At 36.0% G+C, this 19211-nt stretch overlaps 1 protein-coding gene and 2 long non-coding RNA genes across 3 annotated transcripts in view; 2 read left to right on the top strand and 1 right to left on the bottom strand.

The window, feature by feature from the left end:
* si:ch73-321d9.2 (uncharacterized) overlaps positions 1-19211 on the top strand; it is a 52152-nt gene that overhangs the window by 21691 nt on the left and 11250 nt on the right. The window lies entirely within an intron of this gene.
* LOC137071993 (uncharacterized) lies at positions 5270-9859 on the bottom strand. Its single transcript, XR_010904574.1, has 3 exons — positions 9821-9859; positions 6146-6241; positions 5270-5842 (listed from the first exon to the last, which is right to left on the bottom strand). It is a non-coding gene; the product is annotated as an uncharacterized lncRNA (long non-coding RNA).
* On the top strand, positions 12697-17252 carry LOC137071276 (uncharacterized). Its single transcript, XR_010904409.1, has 3 exons — positions 12697-12738; positions 16303-16398; positions 16702-17252. It is a non-coding gene; the product is annotated as an uncharacterized lncRNA (long non-coding RNA).

Raw genomic sequence — 19211 nt, 5'->3', positions numbered from 1 at the left:
TACTTTTAAGCGTTTTCCTCGTCTTTATAACGAGTACACATAAAGCGTCTTATAGGCAGAATAACGCTCACAGTGCCGTTGTCTGTTTCGGCAGAATACTGTCATCTAGAGGCAGCAGGTGGGTGTGTGTGTGTGGATCGTGCAAGGCCAAACCGGCGAAATGAAAGTCTCAAAATCCAAATGAATCAAATAGGATCGACTCACAAACGAGTCAATGAATGCACGCGCGTCACCGGATCCGCGAATGCACACACACCGCTAGCGTAACTACACTGTCACTGCAGCTGCAGACGCCCGAAGCCTTTGTGCAGCGGCTCCCACAATGCTAGCCTAGAGCCTAAGCCTATACTATACCTCTGAGTACTAAATACTAAACTAAAGAAAGTTTATTATATTTTCTGGCTAGTTTACTTTATACTTTCTATAATCATAACCATACTTTCACCGAAACGGATTAATTAAAACAAGTTTAAATGGGTACATCTTCTAAAGATGTTTTTCATTCTTCGTTTTCTCTTTAATGACATACTCCAGTTTACTTTATTTTTTATAATCATAACCATTATTGTTTCACCCAAACTGAATAATTGAAACAAGTTTAAATGGGTAAATCTTCTACAGATATTTTTTATTCTTTGTTTTCTTTTTTGACACACTCGTTATTGTTAAAGTACACTACACGTGCTTCTGTGTGCATTTTAAGCACTTTTTGTGTGAAATCATATTTATTTTGTCCATTAAAAGTGTTATTTCACTTTAATTGAGCGTCAGCAGCGCAGCAAAATAGGCTCGCCGCCGAAACCCCCGCTTCACTGCTGCTCACGCGACGCTTGCGGTGTGAAACGGCCGTTCATTGCACGCACAAATTCTGACTTGCATTAATACAAAATCGAAGTTTTGTATTCACAATGGCCCTCATTTATCAATCTTGCGTAGAAACTGGTGTATATGTTGGCGTAAGATTATGCTTACACTCCTCTCACCGCCTGATTTATGAAACTGTGCGCACCTCTGCAATCCAGGTGTACGCAATACTTGGCCTTGATAAATGCGGCGGCTGAAAACGATCGTCATTAGAATAACACGCCCCTATATATTCAAGTCTCCGCCTCCCCCACGCCCTCATTTTACGCCATGGACACACAGAAGACGGCAAAGAAGCGAAACTTCTCCGACGTGGAGATCGGGCGCGCTCAATCATCTCACTAGTCCACTAGTCAGGGCACTGACTAGAACATAAGTCAATGGGCTGACTCCCTGATCAGTGCTCTGACTGAACTAGAGAGATGATTGAGACGCGCCCATCGAGACCATCACCAGGGAAGTGAAAAAAAACAAAAACGAAATTGTTTTATTTGAGAGTTTAAAGAGTGGGAATAAAGGCACAGACAAAAACAAAATATGGATCTAAAAAAACGAGTACTCTTAATAATGTGGAGGTTGAGAAGCGCACTCCAGCAGTTTAAAGCTGTTTGGATGATAAATTACAATGCATTATTTTACAGCACGTTTTGAAAAAATTAGCAATTTCGTATCACGGCATGTATTGGGGTGTACAATAGTGATGATGATGTGACGTGGAGTACTACCATTCATTCACAATAATTTACATGACAATTTGTAAGATTATTATTATTATTATTATGATTATTATTCTTAATGACGCTTGTTATTCAGAAGAAGAATGTCGTTTTTATTGATTTTATTATTATTTAAAAGAAGAAGGTCATTTTTATTATTTTGTCAGTCTGAATTATTTTAGTCCCAGTCCGTGCGCAGCTGCCGGGCCAGGCGGGCCTGAAACGTCAGATAAAGCGCACAGGCTCGCGACTGGAGGAATACATATGCCTACAAATCAAACGCTTTGGTAAAGTCACACAAATTAAACATTGACGTTCATGTTACACAAAAATAAACACTGAATGTTGTTGTTGTGGTTTTTAACAGTGGGTCATATAGCATATCTTGTCAGTGCGTTTTGTGGTGTTATGACTTGTTAAAGTTAAAAGGCATTTGTTTGTGGATAGTAAAATAGTAATTTTTTTACGGATAGTAAAAGCTCTTCAACATTTATCAAGTTCATGAGTTATTGTGTGAGTGTAAAATCATCCCATACAAAGCAATGTTTCATAACTTACACGACTTTTGTCAAACACATGACATGCCAGGCACACAGGCAGCACGCTTTTAAACATTTTATTAGTAGACTACCTAGTTGCCATAGGCTACATGGTTCGCATTAGCTGCTAGATGTAATGAAAAGTAACACTGCAGTGATTGCATCTGTCTTATATTAACGTCCATTACTAGTGTCACAATGTAGCCAATGTGTAGCCTATATTATTATAAGTGTTTTGTATGCATTTATTTCCCAATGAAAATAGCCTAGCCTAATCTTATCCCTTTGTATCTCTCCACAGGGATACACAAAGTCTAGGGTTGAGTGAATATTTTACTGAAAAGAAATTACATAGTGCACCTTTAATATATGCATAGGATTAATATTCTACTGATTTGTCTTCCTATTACCCCACAATCCCTCTGTCTTTCTAGGAAGACGTCGATATCAACAGCAGACGGACAGTTACTCTGCGGGCCCTTCCCATCTTCCTGCGGGAAGATGCTGCTGGATTTTTTAAGACCTGGAATGTAAGTTTTTGATTCAACTGTGTGTCCTCTTTCACTCTCTTTTTTTTTCTTACTTTGTCTTCTCTGTATATCTCTTTCTATTTAACCCTCTCTGACCTTGCAACCAAAAGACAACAACCCCAACCATCTTCCTAGCCACCAGAATAGCAATTTAATCATACCACAGTAATTCACCAAGAATGTCATATTTGGAAATTTCACCTGAACTTTTCATTCACTGGTATTTCATATTATATTAAATACACATGTAGTGTTTTTCATTGACTACTCTACTCATTAACTAATTACTGTCATGTTCTTCAGGCAGATGAAATTGACCTGCCAGACATCTCGGATGCAGCTCTTGCTATTCTCACTGTCTCAAGTGATACGGACTCCCTTGTGATGTTTGGTCCTGCTATCAATTCTATAGTTCTTGAGGGAGATTTTGTTGTGCGTGATATAGCGGAGTTGACCGAGGCTTCATTTTGCTGTTCGGCTTAATTTATGCACTTCACCTTGATTATCCAAAACAATTGTCATACACATTCAATTTCATTCAGAAAATTATAATGGGTTTGGATGACCTGAAGCGGTTACCTCCAAGACTGCTTAGCCTTAAAAATGAGTTGATGATGGATGAGTACTAAGTCTGTTTTCCAAATGTCATTGTTTGGACTGCCAGCATGTTTATAATCAAGCAAGAAATGGAATACCATTTCCCCCCGCTTTTTATTAATGTGTGTGTGCCTATTATTGTCGACCTATTATTTTTGGATTGGCCTATTATGTTGGCCTATTAATTTTGTTTTGTGAGTATTATTACCTTTGTTGTTATTTCTTTGATTTTCTGTATGAACCCCATTGCTAGGGAGGTTTTTCTGTTAAATAAAAAGAAAAGGAATCTGCAGTGAAATTGTCTTTTGAATAGTTTTTTATTTGAATCATACAACTTAAATATATTTGATTTTGAGGAAATTAATAAACATAAACAGTCAATAAAATGTGTTTTTAATAGACTTAAATTAACTTAAAAATATAAGAGGCTGAATTGACAATGTTTAGGTGTGAGGAACTGAATGAGTCATAACATAACCTCAATATATTATTAGGAGTGATAACTTTAAAAAAACAACTCTGTTTCCAGTGTCAATTTTGTTAGTTTTAACAATGGTTTCAAATTCATCAGGTTCATTGAACTTATCCAAACTTAAAGTACTGATTACTTAAATTTTTAGTTTGTCAAATTATTATGTTTCAGTTCATCAGCTTCCTCAAAAAAATGAGTGTGAATAATGTTTCTAGTTTAGAGTAGTAATTACTTAAAATATTTGTTTGTAGAAATTATTTGTTTTAATGTTGTTCATTTTCTCAAAGATTTGGAGTCTAAAGAGCTTGTCTGACTAATGTAGTAATTACTTAAAACATATATTTCTCACATTATTCTTTTTAATTTTATCCTTGTCCTTAAAGATTTTGAGCATTAAAAAAGTATAATTTTAAGTAGAAGTTGCTTAAAATATTCTTTAACATAGATAAATATTTTGAGGTAATCAGTTTCATCAAATATTTTGAGTTCATTTAACCTGTTGGGGAATACAGTGTATTTTGGATAGTTATCTATCTCAGAGTTAACATTAATTGATATCCTTTATTTATTTCATATAAAATTGTTGCTTAATTATTTTATTTTGGGTGACTGAGTCAGTCATAATTGGAATTAACGTTGTGTCATGTCTGTACATCATAACCTATGTACAGTTCACATAAAGAGACAACTTATTAAGGCTTTAATTAATTTTCTTTCTAACATAGTATAACCAATTAAAGGGTTTTTCCACATTTTATTTTATAACACAACAGCCCTAAACGTTGTATAGAATGCTAAGGCTTACAACTAGGCTACTATAGACGCTACAATACACTGTATTCCCCAACAGGTTGAATGAACTCAAAATATTTGATGAAACTGATTACCTCAAAATATTTATCTATGTTAAAGAATATTTTAAGCAACTTCTACTTAAAATGATACTTTTTAATGCTCAAAATCTTTAAGGACAAGGATAAAATTAAAAAGAATAATGTGAGAAATATATGTTTTAAGTAATTACTACATTAGTCAGACAAGCTCTTTAGACTCCAAATCTTTGAGAAAATGAACAACATTAAAACAAATAATTTCAACAAACAAACATTTTAAGTAATTACTACTCTAAACTAGAAACATTATTCCCACTAATTTTTTTGAGGAAGCTGATGAACTGAAACATAATAATTTGACAAACTAAAAATTTAAGTAATCAGTACTTAAAGTTTGGATAAGTTCAATGAACCTGATGAATTTGAAACCATTGTTAAAACTAACAAAATTGACACTGGAAACAGAGTTGTTTTTTTTAAGTTATCACTCCTAATAATATATTGAGGTTATATTATGACTCATTCAGTTTCTCACACCTAAACATTGTCAATTCAGCCTCTTATATTTTTAAGTTAATTTAAGTCTATTAAAAACACATTTTATTGACTGTTTATGTTTATTAATTTCCTCAAAATCAAATATATTTAAGTTGTATGATTCAAATAAAAAACTATTCAAAAGACAATTTCACTGCAGATTCCTTTTCTTTTTATTTAACAGAAAAACCTCCCAAGCAATGGGGTTCATACAGAAAATCAAAGAAATAACAACAAAGGTAATAATACTCAAAAAACAAAATTAATAGGCCAACATAATAGGCCAATCCAAAAATAATAGGCACACACACATTAATAAAATAATAGGCACACACACATTAATAAAAAGCGGGGGGAAATGGTATTCCATTTCTTGCTTGATTATAAACATGCTGGCAGTCCAAACAATGACATTTGGAAAACAGACTTAGTACTCATCCATCATCAACTCATTTTTAAGGCTAAGCAGTCTTGGAGGTAACCCCTTCAGGTCATCCAAACCCATTATAATTTTCTGAATGAAATTGAATGTGTATGACAATTGTTTTGGATAATCAAGGTGAAGTGCATAAATTAAGCCGAACAGCAAAATGAACGCCTCGGTCAACTCCGCTATATCACGCACAACAAAATCTCCCTCAAGAACTATAGAACTGATAGCAGGACCAAACTTCACAAGGGAGTCCGTATCACTTGAGACAGTGAGAATAGCAAGAGCTGCATCCGAGATGTCTGGCAGGTCAATTTCATCTGCCTGAAGAACATGACAGTAATTAGTTAATGAGTAGAGTAGTCAATGAAAAACACTACATGTGTATTTAATATAATATGAAATACCAGTGAATGAAAAGTTCAGGTGAAATTTCCAAATATGACATTCTTGGTGAATTACTGTGGTATGATTAAATTGCTATTCTGGTGGCTAGGAAGATGGTTGGGGTTGTTGTCTTTTGGTTGCAAGGTCAGAGAGGGTTAAATAGAAAGAGATATACAGAGAAGACAAAGTAAGAAAAAAAAAGAGAGTGAAAGAGGACACACAGTTGAATCAAAAACTTACATTCCAGGTCTTAAAAAATCCAGCAGCATCTTCCCGCAGGAAGATGGGAAGGGCCCGCAGAGTAACTGTCCGTCTGCTGTTGATATCGACGTCTTCCTAGAAAGACAGAGGGATTGTGGGGTAATAGGAAGACAAATCAGTAGAATATTAATCCTATGCATATATTAAAGGTGCACTATGTAATTTCTTTTCAGTAAAATATTCACTCAACCCTAGACTTTGTGTATCCCTGTGGAGAGATACAAAGGGATAAGATTAGGCTAGGCTATTTTCATTGGGAAATAAATGCATACAAAACACTTATAATAATATAGGCTACACATTGGCTACATTGTGACACTAGTAATGGACGTTAATATAAGACAGATGAAATCACTGCAGTGTTACTTTTCATTACATCTAGCAGCTAATGCGAACCATGTAGCCTATGGCAACTAGCTAGGTAGTCTACTAATAAAATGTTTAAAAGCGTGCTGCCTGTGTGCCTGGCATGTCATGTGTTTGACAAAAGTTGTGTAAGTTATGAAACATTGCTTTGTATGGGATGAATTTACACTCACACAATAACTCATGAACTTGATAAATGTTGAAGAGCTTTCACTATCCGTAAAAAAATTACTATTTTACTATCCACAAACAAATGCCTTTTAACTTGTGCAAAATACAGAATTTCATGAATGTGCAGCGATTTGAACAAATAGAGACATTGGCCCTCATTTATCAAAAGTGCGTACACCAAATTTCCAGCGTACACCTTGCGTACACCCAAACCCACGGTGACTTTGAGATTTATCAATATGGACGTTGGCGTACGGCACGCTCAAATCCTACGCCAGCTCAGGAGGTAGTGTACGCACGTTTGAGTTAGTGTGAAAATGCGCAGAAAAACAAGTCATAACACCACAAAACACACTGACAAGATATGCTATATTATGACCCACTGTTAAAAACCACAACAACAACATTCAGTGTTTATTTTTGTGCAACATGAACGTCAATGTTTAATTTGTGTGACTTTACCAAAGCGTTTGATTTGTAGGCATATGTATTCCTCCAGTCGCGAGCCTGTGCACTTTATCTGACGTTTCAGGCCCGTCTGGCCCGGCAGCTGCGCACGGACTGGGACTAAAATAATTCAGACTGACAAAATAATAAAAATGACCTTCTTCTTTTAAATAATAATAGTAATAAAATCAATAAAAACGACATTCTTCTTCTGAATAACAAGCGTCATTAAGAATAATAATCATAATAATAATAATAATAATAATCTTACAAATTGTCATGTAAATATTATTGTGAATGAATGGTAGTACTCTACATCACATCATCATCACTATTGTACACCCCAATACATGCCGTGATACGAAATTGCTATTTTTTTCAAAACGTGCTGTAAAATAATGCATTGTAATTTATCATCCAAACAGCTTTAAACTGCTGGAGTGCGCTTCTCAACCTCCACATTATTAAGAGTACTCGTAATTTGGGTCCATATTTTGTTTTTGTCTGTGCCTTTAATCCCACTCTTTAAACTCCCAAATAAAACAATTTCGTTTTTGTTTTTTTCCAATTCCCTGGTGATGGTCTCGATGGGTGCGTCTCAATCATCTCTCTAGTTCAGTAGTCAGAGCACTGATCAGGGAGTCAGCCCATTGACTTATGTCCTAATCACTGCCCTGACTAGTGGACTAGTGAGATGATTGAGCGCGCCCGATCTCCACGTCGGAGAAGTTTCGCTTCTTTGCCGTCTGTGTGTACATGGCGTAAAATGAGGGTGTGGGAGACGCGGATACTTGAATATATAGGGGCGTGTTATTCTAATGACGATCGTTTTCAGCCGCCGCATTTATCAAGGCCAAGTATTGCGTACACCTGGATTGCAGAGGTGCGCACAGTTTCATAAATCAGGCGGTGAGAGGAGTGTAAGCATAATCGCCAACATATACACCAGTTTCTACGCAAGATTGATAAATGAGGGCCATTGTGAATACAAAACTTCGATTTTTTATTATAGCAAGTCAGAATTTGTGCGTGCAATAAACGGCCGTTTCACACCGCAAGCGTCGCGTGAGCAGCAGTGAAGCGGGGGTTTCGGCGGCGAGCCTATTTTGCTGCGCTGCTGACGCTCAATTAAAGTGAAATAACACTTTTAATGGACAAAATAAATATGATTTCACACAAAAAGTGCTTAAAATGCACACAGAAGCACGGGTAGTGTACTTTAACAATAACGAGTGTGTCAAAAAAGAAAACGAAGAATAACAAATATCTGTAGAAGATTTACCCATTTAAACTTGTTTCAATTATTCAGTTTGGGTGAAACAATAATGGTTATGATTATAAAAAATAAAGTAAACTGGAGTATGTCATTAAAGAGAAAACGAAGTATAAAAAACATCTTTAGAAGATGTACCCATTTAAACTTGTTTTAATTAATCCGTTTCGGTGAAAGTATGGTTATGATTATAGAAAGTAAAGTAAACTAGCCAGAAAATATAATAAACTTTCTTTAGTTTAGTATTTAGTACTCAGAGGTATAGTATAGGCGTAGGCTCTCATTGTGGGAGCCGCTGCACAAAGCTTCGGGCGTCTGCAGCTGCAGTGACGGTGTAGTTACGCTTGCGGTGTGTGTGCATTCGCGGATCCGGTGACGCGCGTGCATTCATTGACTCGTTCGTGAGTCGATCCTATTTGATTCATTTGGATTTGAGACTTTCATTTCGCCGGTTTGGCCTTGCACGATCCACACACACACACACCCACCTGCTGCCTCTAGATGACAGTATTCTGCCGAAACAGACAACGGCACTGTGAGCGTTATTCTGCCTATAAGACGCTTTATGTGTAGGCTACTCGTTATAAAGACGAGGAAAACGCTTAAAAGTAGGCTAACATTAAAAAGGTATTAATAAAAGTATTAATAACGCATACTTCGTATAGGCAAGATTAAATCAAGTTATGAACATAAGCGTTTTCTCCCATAAAAACGTTTATTCCTGCAGTAAAAACGGTGACATTAAAAGTAGGCGTACACTTTATGAACGTGCTATTGCATAACACGCATTTTATAATGGTTTTCTATGGGAGAAAAATGTTGTGATGAATGTAGTGTTCATAACCTGATTTTATCTTGCCTAGCATATCCGTCAACGGATCCACAAATGCAAATCACGCTGCATGCACAAATTTTGACTTCTTAATATAAAATCGAAGTTTTGTATTCACAATTATGTGTCTATTTGTACAAATCGTATTTTGCACACACAAGTTATAGGCATTTGTTTGTGGATAGTGAAATACGTCTGCAACATTTATCAAGTTCATGGACAATTGTGTGCATTTATTAATCATTTTGAGTCTAAACTCATCCTATACCTTCAGTGTCCGTCTATAAACTAACCTGCGCGGCCAAAGTAGGCCTATCACCAGTAACGGATAAAGGATCTTTGGTAGTGCTAAAACCATACGGTTTGTCTGTCCAGTTATCCCACTAAAGTAACGTAGTGCAACAAGGCTGGCTGGCTGACAGCTGAGACAATTAACTTTAGTTAATTCGCTAAAACATGCAGGTAGCCGCAAAAGGTCTCTCTCACAAGCCTACACTTTAGCTGAGGTCTGCCTGGAAGATGGCAAACAAATAAATAAACAAAGTACATTAAGGCGTGTCCTTACCTTTGTGTACAGGCGTTACGGTTAGCATGCAGACTGATGATGATGGATCTCTTGATGTTGCTGCCTACATCCGGGTGCGCGCAGCAGTCCTTGCAAACAATGTCAAAGTTTATATTTACATCCGCCACAATCGATCATAGACTAGGTCATTCACCATTCATTGGAATGTCCGATTTTTTTTTATTTGTTTATGTTGGTTTGTATAGGTTATTAGGTTATTTGAATTTGCCATGTTGATATGAACCTCTAATGAAGTTGCACGTCATTATTACGTCAGACGTAATTTCAATCCACTCTTGAACGAAATGAGTTAGGGGGTCAGTTCTACTCATAAACTAAGAGCTAATCTTGTCTAAATAATCAATAACTGGAAACTACTTAAGTGAACTTAAAACTTTTGTGGTGCCTGAACAATATTGCAGCTTTGAGTACAACTCTGCAATTTTATTGAGTTTAGAACACTGTTGGGGAATACAGTGTACATGTATATTTATTAAAGAGCCATAAGGCACCTAATGGCATTACAAATAAACATTAATATTTTTTAGCCACAAAATGACTCTAATTTGCCTCTTTGAATTGGAATTCTCTATTTTAATATTAATTACTACACTAATTGTAATATAAATTTTAGAAGAAATACAAATATTAGAAGAAAAATATTTTAAGTGGTCATTTATTAAAAATAATTGTTGCACAAATAGTATTTAGTACCAAAAGATCTCCTCAAAATATTCAATAAATATCATTTAATGAGTATGAGTGTGACCTATTAGTAAGGAATACCTGAGGGCTAAATACAAGAATAACATTAATGTTAACAATGTTGAATCTCTATCACTCTCCATAATAAAACGATCCTGTAAATATGGCTGACTTAATAATCAATAAACACTAACACTATGCTGTACTGTTTACCAAAACTTGCAGCAAACATCTATATGGTGAAACTGTTGTGTATTCGCTTAACCCCTTAAGTGTCACTGGCCCACCGGTGGGCCCATTTGCCACTGCATGTTTAAAACAATATATCCTATATTTGTCCTGATCTAATGTTGACAAACTATATATCATTCGAAAGCTTACGAACTCAAGATTCATCCTGTGCAAACCGATTTGAAATCGGACCTTGCGTTACCATGGAAACGGTGCTCTAAATTATTCTAGCGGGCTCCTCCCCAAGTGGCGTTGTCATGTTTCATATTTATTTAACATATTTATTTAATTTATAATAAAAACCTTTTCTAATCTTGACAAAACGCATATCGTCGGAAAGGTCTTAGTCTCACGGTTCTATATCTGCAAACTGTTTTGTGATATTTACACAAAAATATATACATTTGACACAGGAAATTGCATTTAAAAAAATCAATGGAATTTCAATGACACCCGGTGGCTATTTGTGGTACAACGCCTAAACAAAATCTCATGGGAACTTAAATTTTTGTGATATCAACTTCAAATTTGGAACACAAATTAATTAGACATATGGCTTTGATTTGATAGTAATTTTAGAGTCCACATTATTTTGTAACATATATATTTTATATTAAATATTAAATATCTAGTACAGTATTTTTGATTTACAGTACATTTAAACTTCCATAACTTTTTTAAACTTAATTTTTTTAAAATGATTTCACTTGAGCAATACTCTGCTGACTGTCTTCTTTAAAATGAGACCAAACTTATGTCTATATTCCAAAGCATTCTTGAATTGCAACCATTTAAGTTTGGATAGTGAATTTTCATGTATATTTTCAAAAAGGGGGGTGACACTTAAGGGGTTAAGCCATTTAAATTCATTGGCACAACGCTAGAAGTATTGAGCGCTCATGGGCCACGTGACCAGCGCGCACCGCAGGGAGACGAAAGCATGCAACTCCGCTTTTCAACGACTCTGGCTTTAACATTATGCCACATTAGCGCCAAAACGCTATTTATTGTTTGAATTTCATTAAAACACATTAAAAAAATTAAAGCTTATAGCTTTGTTTAATATCAAAAGCAGGTTTGGCAATTTGGCGTGAGATTGAGTTGGGCGGAGTGAGAGCGTGAGACAGAGCCTGAAAGCGTGAGTATCACACCTGCGAGTGGCTCATCAGGTAGATCTATAGATAAACTTATCTTTCAGGCATTTGACCGACAGGGTTGACACTTCAGCGTGAGAAATCAAGAGTGTGGCGTGTGAGCGTGTGAAACCATTCAAATGCGTGTGTCTCACGGCCAATGCGTGAGAGTTGGCAGCTCTGTTGTAACAAGAGTCAAAAGATGTCTAAGCAAGTCTACAGGTAAGAGTACAACTTGATGCATCACATTTCAGTATAAGTAGGCTATGTGTTGCCAATGTTTGCTAAACATTATTTAACTATACATACATCAATTATGCATAGTTTATGTAAAAAAAGCCAGATAATTAACTTGGTTAACCTTCGACTACACTGTATTCCCCAACAGTGTTCTAAACTCAATAAAATTGCAGAGTTGTACTCAAAGCTGCAATATTGTTCAGGCACCACAAAAGTTTTAAGTTCACTTAAGTAGTTTCCAGTTATTGATTATTTAGACAAGATTAGCTCTTAGTTTATGAGTAGAACTGACCCCCTAACTCATTTCGTTCAAGAGTGGATTGAAATTACGTCTGACGTAATAATGACGTGCAACTTCATTGGAGGTTCATATCAACATGGCAAATTCAAATAACCTAATAACCTATACAAACCAACATAAACAAATAAAAAAAAATCGGACATTCCAATGAATGGTGAATGACCTAGTCTATGATCGATTGTGGCGGATGTAAATATAAACTTTGACATTGTTTGCAAGGACTGCTGCGCGCACCCGGATGTAGGCAGCAACATCAAGAGATCCATCATCATCAGTCTGCATGCTAACCGTAACGCCTGTACACAAAGGTAAGGACACGCCTTAATGTACTTTGTTTATTTATTTGTTTGCCATCTTCCAGGCAGACCTCAGCTAAAGTGTAGGCTTGTGAGAGAGACCTTTTGCGGCTACCTGCATGTTTTAGCGAATTAACTAAAGTTAATTGTCTCAGCTGTCAGCCAGCCAGCCTTGTTGCACTACGTTACTTTAGTGGGATAACTGGACAGACAAACCGTATGGTTTTAGCACTACCAAAGATCCTTTATCCGTTACTGGTGATAGGCCTACTTTGGCCGCGCAGGTTAGTTTATAGACGGACACTGAAGGTATAGGATGAGTTTAGACTCAAAATGATTAATAAATGCACACAATTGTCCATGAACTTGATAAATGTTGCAGACGTATTTCACTATCCACAAACAAATGCCTATAACTTGTGTGTGCAAAATACGATTTGTACAAATAGACACATTGTGAATACAAAACTTCGATTTTATATTAAGAAGTCAAAATTTGTGCATGCAGCGTGATTTGCATTTGTGGATCCGTTGACGGATATGCTAGGCAAGATAAAATCAGGTTATGAACACTACATTCATCACAACATTTTTCTCCCATAGAAAACCATTATAAAATGCGTGTTATGCAATAGCACGTTCATAAAGTGTACGCCTACTTTTAATGTCACCGTTTTTACTGCAGGAATAAACGTTTTTATGGGAGAAAACGCTTATGTTCATAACTTGATTTAATCTTGCCTATACGAAGTATGCGTTATTAATACTTTTATTAATACCTTTTTAATGTTAGCCTACTTTTAAGCGTTTTCCTCGTCTTTATAACGAGTACACATAAAGCGTCTTATAGGCAGAATAACGCTCACAGTGCCGTTGTCTGTTTCGGCAGAATACTGTCATCTAGAGGCAGCAGGTGTGTGTGTGTGTGTGGATCGTGCAAGGCCAAACCGGCGAAATGAAAGTCTCAAAATTCAAATGAATCAAATAGGATCGACTCACGAACGAGTCAATGAATGCACGCGCGTCACCGGATCCGCGAATGCACACACACCGCAAGCGTAACTACACTGTCACTGCAGCTGCAGACGCCCGAAGCCTTTGTGCAGCGGCTCCCACAATGCTAGAGCCTACGCCTATACTATACCTCTGAGTACTAAATACTAAACTAAAGAAAGTTTATTATATTTTCTGGCTAGTTTACTTTACTTTCTATAATCATAACCATACTTTCACCGAAACGGATGAATTAAAACAAGTTTAAATGGGTACATCTTCTAAAGATGTTTTTTATTCTTCGTTTTCTCTTTAATGACATACTCCAGTTTACTTTATTTTTTATAATCATAACCATTATTGTTTCACCCAAACTGAATTGAAACAAGTTTAAATGGGTAAATCTTCTACAGATATTTGTTATTCTTCGTTTTCTTTTTTGACACACTCGTTATTGTTAAAGTACACTACCCGTGCTTCTGTGTGCATTTTAAGCACTTTTTGTGTGAAATCATATTTATTTTGTCCATTAAAAGTGTTATTTCACTTTAATTGAGCGTCAGCAGCGCAGCAAAATAGGCTCGCCGCCGAAACCCCCGCTTCACTGCTGCTCACGCGACGCTTGCGGTGTGAAACGGCCGTTTATTGCACGCACAAATTCTGACTTGCTATAATAAAAAATCGAAGTTTTGTATTCACAATGGCCCTCATTTATCAATCTTGCGTAGAAACTGGTGTATATGTTGGCGTAAGATTATGCTTACACTCCTCTCACCGCCTGATTTATGAAACTGTGCGCACCTCTGCAATCCAGGTGTAGCCTACGCAATACTTGGCCTTGATAAATGCGGCGGCTGAAAACGATCGTCATTAGAATAACACGCCCCTATATATTCAAGTATCCGCGTCTCCCACACCCTCATTTTACGCCATGTACACACAGACGGCAAAGAAGCGAAACTTCTCCGACGTGGAGATCGGGCGCGCTCAATCATCTCACTAGTCCACTAGTCAGGGCAGTGATTAGGACATAAGTCAATGGGCTGACTCCCTGATCAGTGCTCTGACTACTGAACTAGAGAGATGATTGAGACGCACCCATCGAGACCATCACCAGGGAATTGGAAAAAAACAAAAACGAAATTGTTTTATTTGGGAGTTTAAAGAGTGGGATTAAAGGCACAGACAAAAACAAAATATGGACCCAAATTACGAGTACTCTTAATAATGTGGAGGTTGAGAAGCGCACTCCAGCAGTTTAAAGCTGTTTGGATGATAAATTACAATGCATTATTTTACAGCACGTTTTGAAAAAAATAGCAATTTCGTATCACGGCATGTATTGGGGTGTACAATAGTGATGATGATGTGATGTAGAGTACTACCATTCATTCACAATAATATTTACATGACAATTTGTAAGATTATTATTATTATTATGATTATTATTCTTAATGACGCTTGTTATTCAGAAGAAGAATGTCGTTTTTATTGATTTTATTATTATTTAAAAGAAGAAGGTCATTTTTATTATTTTGTCAGTCTGAATTATTTTAATCCCAGTCCGTGCGCAGCTGCCGGGCCAGACGGGCCTGAAACGTCAGATAAAGTGCACAGGCTCGCGACTGGAGGAATACATATGCCTACAAATCAAACGCTTTGGTAAAGTCACACAAATTAAACATTGACGTTCATGTTGCACAAAAATAAACACTGAATGTTGTTGTTGTGGTTTTTAACAGTGGGTCATATAGCATATCTTGTCAGTGTGTTTTGTGGTGTTATGACTTGTTTTTCTGCGCATTTTCACACTAACTCAAACGTGCGTACACTACCTCCTGAGCTGGCGTAGGATTTGAGCGTGCCGTACGCCAACGTCCATATTGATAAATCTCAAAGTCACCGTGGGTTTGGGTGTACGCAAGGTGTACGCTGGAAATTTGGTGTACGCACTTTTGATAAATGAGGGCCAATGTCTCTATTTGTTCAAATCGCTGCACATTCATGAAATTCTGTATTTTGCACAAGTTAAAAGGCATTTGTTTGTGGATAGTAAAATAGTAATTTTTTTACGGATAGTGAAAGCTCTTCAACATTTATCAAGTTCATGAGTTATTGTGTGAGTGTAAATTCATCCCATACAAAGCAATGTTTCATAACTTACACGACTTTTGTCAAACACATGACATGCCAGGCACACAGGCAGCACGCTTTTAAACATTTTATTAGTAGACTACCTAGCTAGTTGCCATAGGCTACATGGTTCGCATTAGCTGCTAGATGTAATGAAAAGTAACACTGCAGTGATTTCATCTGTCTTATATTAACGTCCATTACTAGTGTCACAATGTAGCCAATGTGTAGCCTATATTATTATAAGTGTTTTGTATGCATTTATTTCCCAATGACAATAGCCTAGCCTAATCTTATCCCTTTGTATCTCTCCACAGGGATACACAAAGTCTAGGGTTGAGTGAATATTTTACTGAAAAGAAATTACATAGTGCACCTTTAATATATGCATAGGATTAATATTCTACTGATTTGTCTTCCTATTACCCCACAATCCCTCTGTCTTTCTAGGAAGACGTCGATATCAACAGCAGACGGACAGTTACTCTGCGGGCCCTTCCCATCTTCCTGCGGGAAGATGCTGCTGGATTTTTTAAGACCTGGAATGTAAGTTTTTGATTCAACTGTGTGTCCTCTTTCACTCTCTTTTTTTTTCTTACTTTGTCTTCTCTGTATATCTCTTTCTATTTAACCCTCTCTGACCTTGCAACCAAAAGACAACAACCCCAACCATCTGCCTAGCCACCAGAATAGCAATTTAATCATACCACAGTAATTCACCAAGAATGTCATATTTGGAAATTTCACCTGAACTTTTCATTCACTGGTATTTCATATTATATTAAATACACATGTAGTGTTTTTCATTGACTACTCTACTCATTAACTAATTACTGTCATGTTCTTCAGGCAGATGAAATTGACCTGCCAGACATCTCGGATGCAGCTCTTGCTATTCTCACTGTCTCAAGTGATACGGACTCCCTTGTGAAGTTTGGTCCTGCTATCAATTCTATAGTTCTTGAGGGAGATTTTGTTGTGCGTGATATAGCGGAGTTGACCGAGGCGTTCATTTTGCTGTTCGGCTTAATTTATGCACTTCACCTTGATTATCCAAAACAATTGTCATACACATTCAATTTCATTCAGAAAATTATAATGGGTTTGGATGACCTGAAGCGGTTACCTCCAAGACTGCTTAGCCTTAAAAATGAGTTGATGATGGATGAGTACTAAGTCTGTTTTCCAAATGTCATTGTTTGGACTGCCAGCATGTTTATAATCAAGCAAGAAATGGAATACCATTTCCCCCCGCTTTTTATTAATGTGTGTGTGCCTATTATTTTATTAATGTGTGTGTGCCTATTATTTTTGGATTGGCCTATTATGTTGGCCTATTAATTTTGTTTTTTGAGTATTATTACCTTTGTTGTTATTTCTTTGATTTTCTGTATGAACCCCATTGCTTGGGAGGTTTTTCTGTTAAATAAAAAGAAAAGGAATCTGCAGTGAAATTGTCTTTTGAATAGTTTTTTATTTGAATCATACAACTTAAATATATTTGATTTTGAGGAAATTAATAAACATAAACAGTCAATAAAATGTGTTTTTGATAGACTTAAATTAACTTAAAAATATAAGAGGCTGAATTGACAATGTTTAGGTGTGAGAAACTGAATGAGTCATAATATAACCTCAATATATTATTAGGAGTGATAACTTAAAAAAAACAACTCTGTTTCCAGTGTCAATTTTTTTAGTTTTAACAATGGTTTCAAATTCATCAGGTTCATTGAACTTATCCAAACTTTAAGTACTGATTACTTAAATTTTTAGTTTGTCAAATTATTATGTTTCAGTTCATCAGCTTCCTCAAAAAAATTAGTGTGAATAATGTTTCTAGTTTAGAGTAGTAATTACTTAAAATGTTTGTTTGTTGAAATTATTTGTTTTAATGTTGTTCATTTTCTCAAAGATTTGGAGTCTAAAGAGCTTGTCTGACTAATGTAGTAATTACTTAAAACATATATTTCTCACATTATTCTTTTTAATTTTATCCTTGTCCTTAAAGATTTTGAGCATTAAAAAAGTATCATTTTAAGTAGAAGTTGCTTAAAATATTCTTTAACATAGATAAATATTTTGAGGTAATCAGTTTCATCAAATATTTTGAGTTCATTCAACCTGTTGGGGAATACAGTGTATCTAATCTAGTTGCTCAAAAATATATTGCAGTCTTTGCATTCTAATAAATATTTAGATATGATGATCAAACACTAGATTTCTTTAAATGTGAAATTTCAAAACTTAAATAACTTGCATCCTAATCTTTTTAATGAATAATGATACTTACACTCACAAGTGAATATTAAGGAATGGCACATATAATTTGACCCAAGAAATCTTTAAACTAGTGCCAAAACAAACATATTATTATGTACAGTATATATACTAGATATAAACTGATACTGAATCAAGATCAAAAGCTCCCCCCCCCCCCCCCGGCCCCCAAAAAATCTCACTCCAACCTGAACTTAAAAGTTGGCAACCCTGTTACAATGTAGCTAGTAATTGGAGCATAGGTTTATTTTTTTTTATGTAGGGTATTTTGCGTAAAACCTAACTGCAAAAAGCTAAGTTTTGTAATCAAAAAAAGTTATTTTATACAAGAAGAATCTCGGCGAAGTAGTGAAGGTATATAGGGAATTGTATATAGGGAATTGATAGCGCCTCCAAATGGACCGACGGCATGTCGTAAATTACATAGCACCTATAACAACAAAAACGTAGAAAACCATAAATAAAAATAAAAATAAATAAAATACTTTGTTTAATGCTGAATGCAATTTAGTTTCAGTATTTCAAAGCCAGTCGTTTTTTTTCTTTGCACAAATAGACAATGACATAAAAGCCTTAAAAGTTATATTTTGGTATACTTAAAATGTGTGGGTCCATAACTTCATAATGCTGGAATAAAAAGTTCTATATTCTGGCATGGTGACAGTCAGATGCACTGGGAATAAGGTTCCAGTTACAATTTGAAAGCAACCTCAAAGGCAGCGGAGATATAGCGACCCCAAATTCGGCCAATAGTACAATTCCTCATGTAACAGTATGTCATATCTCAGAATCAGGGGATCATTACTCAGTAATCCTACAGTGAATTGTTTTCATAATGTTGCATATAGTGACAGTCAGGTGCACTGGGAATAAGGTTACAGTTTAATGTCACCTTTGAAGGCAGCGGAGATATAGCGCCTCCAATTGGGCCAATCAATTTCTCGTGTAACTGGTATGTCATATCTCTCAGAATCAGGCGATCATAACTCAATAATGCTACAGTAAAATTCCTTATAATGCTGCATAGTGACAGTCAGGTGCACTGGGAATAAGGTTACAGTTCTAGTTTGAACGCACCC

Source organism: Pseudorasbora parva, chromosome 3 (genome assembly GCF_024679245.1).
Source record: "Pseudorasbora parva isolate DD20220531a chromosome 3, ASM2467924v1, whole genome shotgun sequence".
In the NCBI taxonomy this organism is placed as follows: Eukaryota; Metazoa; Chordata; class Actinopteri; order Cypriniformes; family Gobionidae; genus Pseudorasbora; species Pseudorasbora parva.
This window is presented reverse-complemented; position numbering and strand designations above follow the sequence as displayed.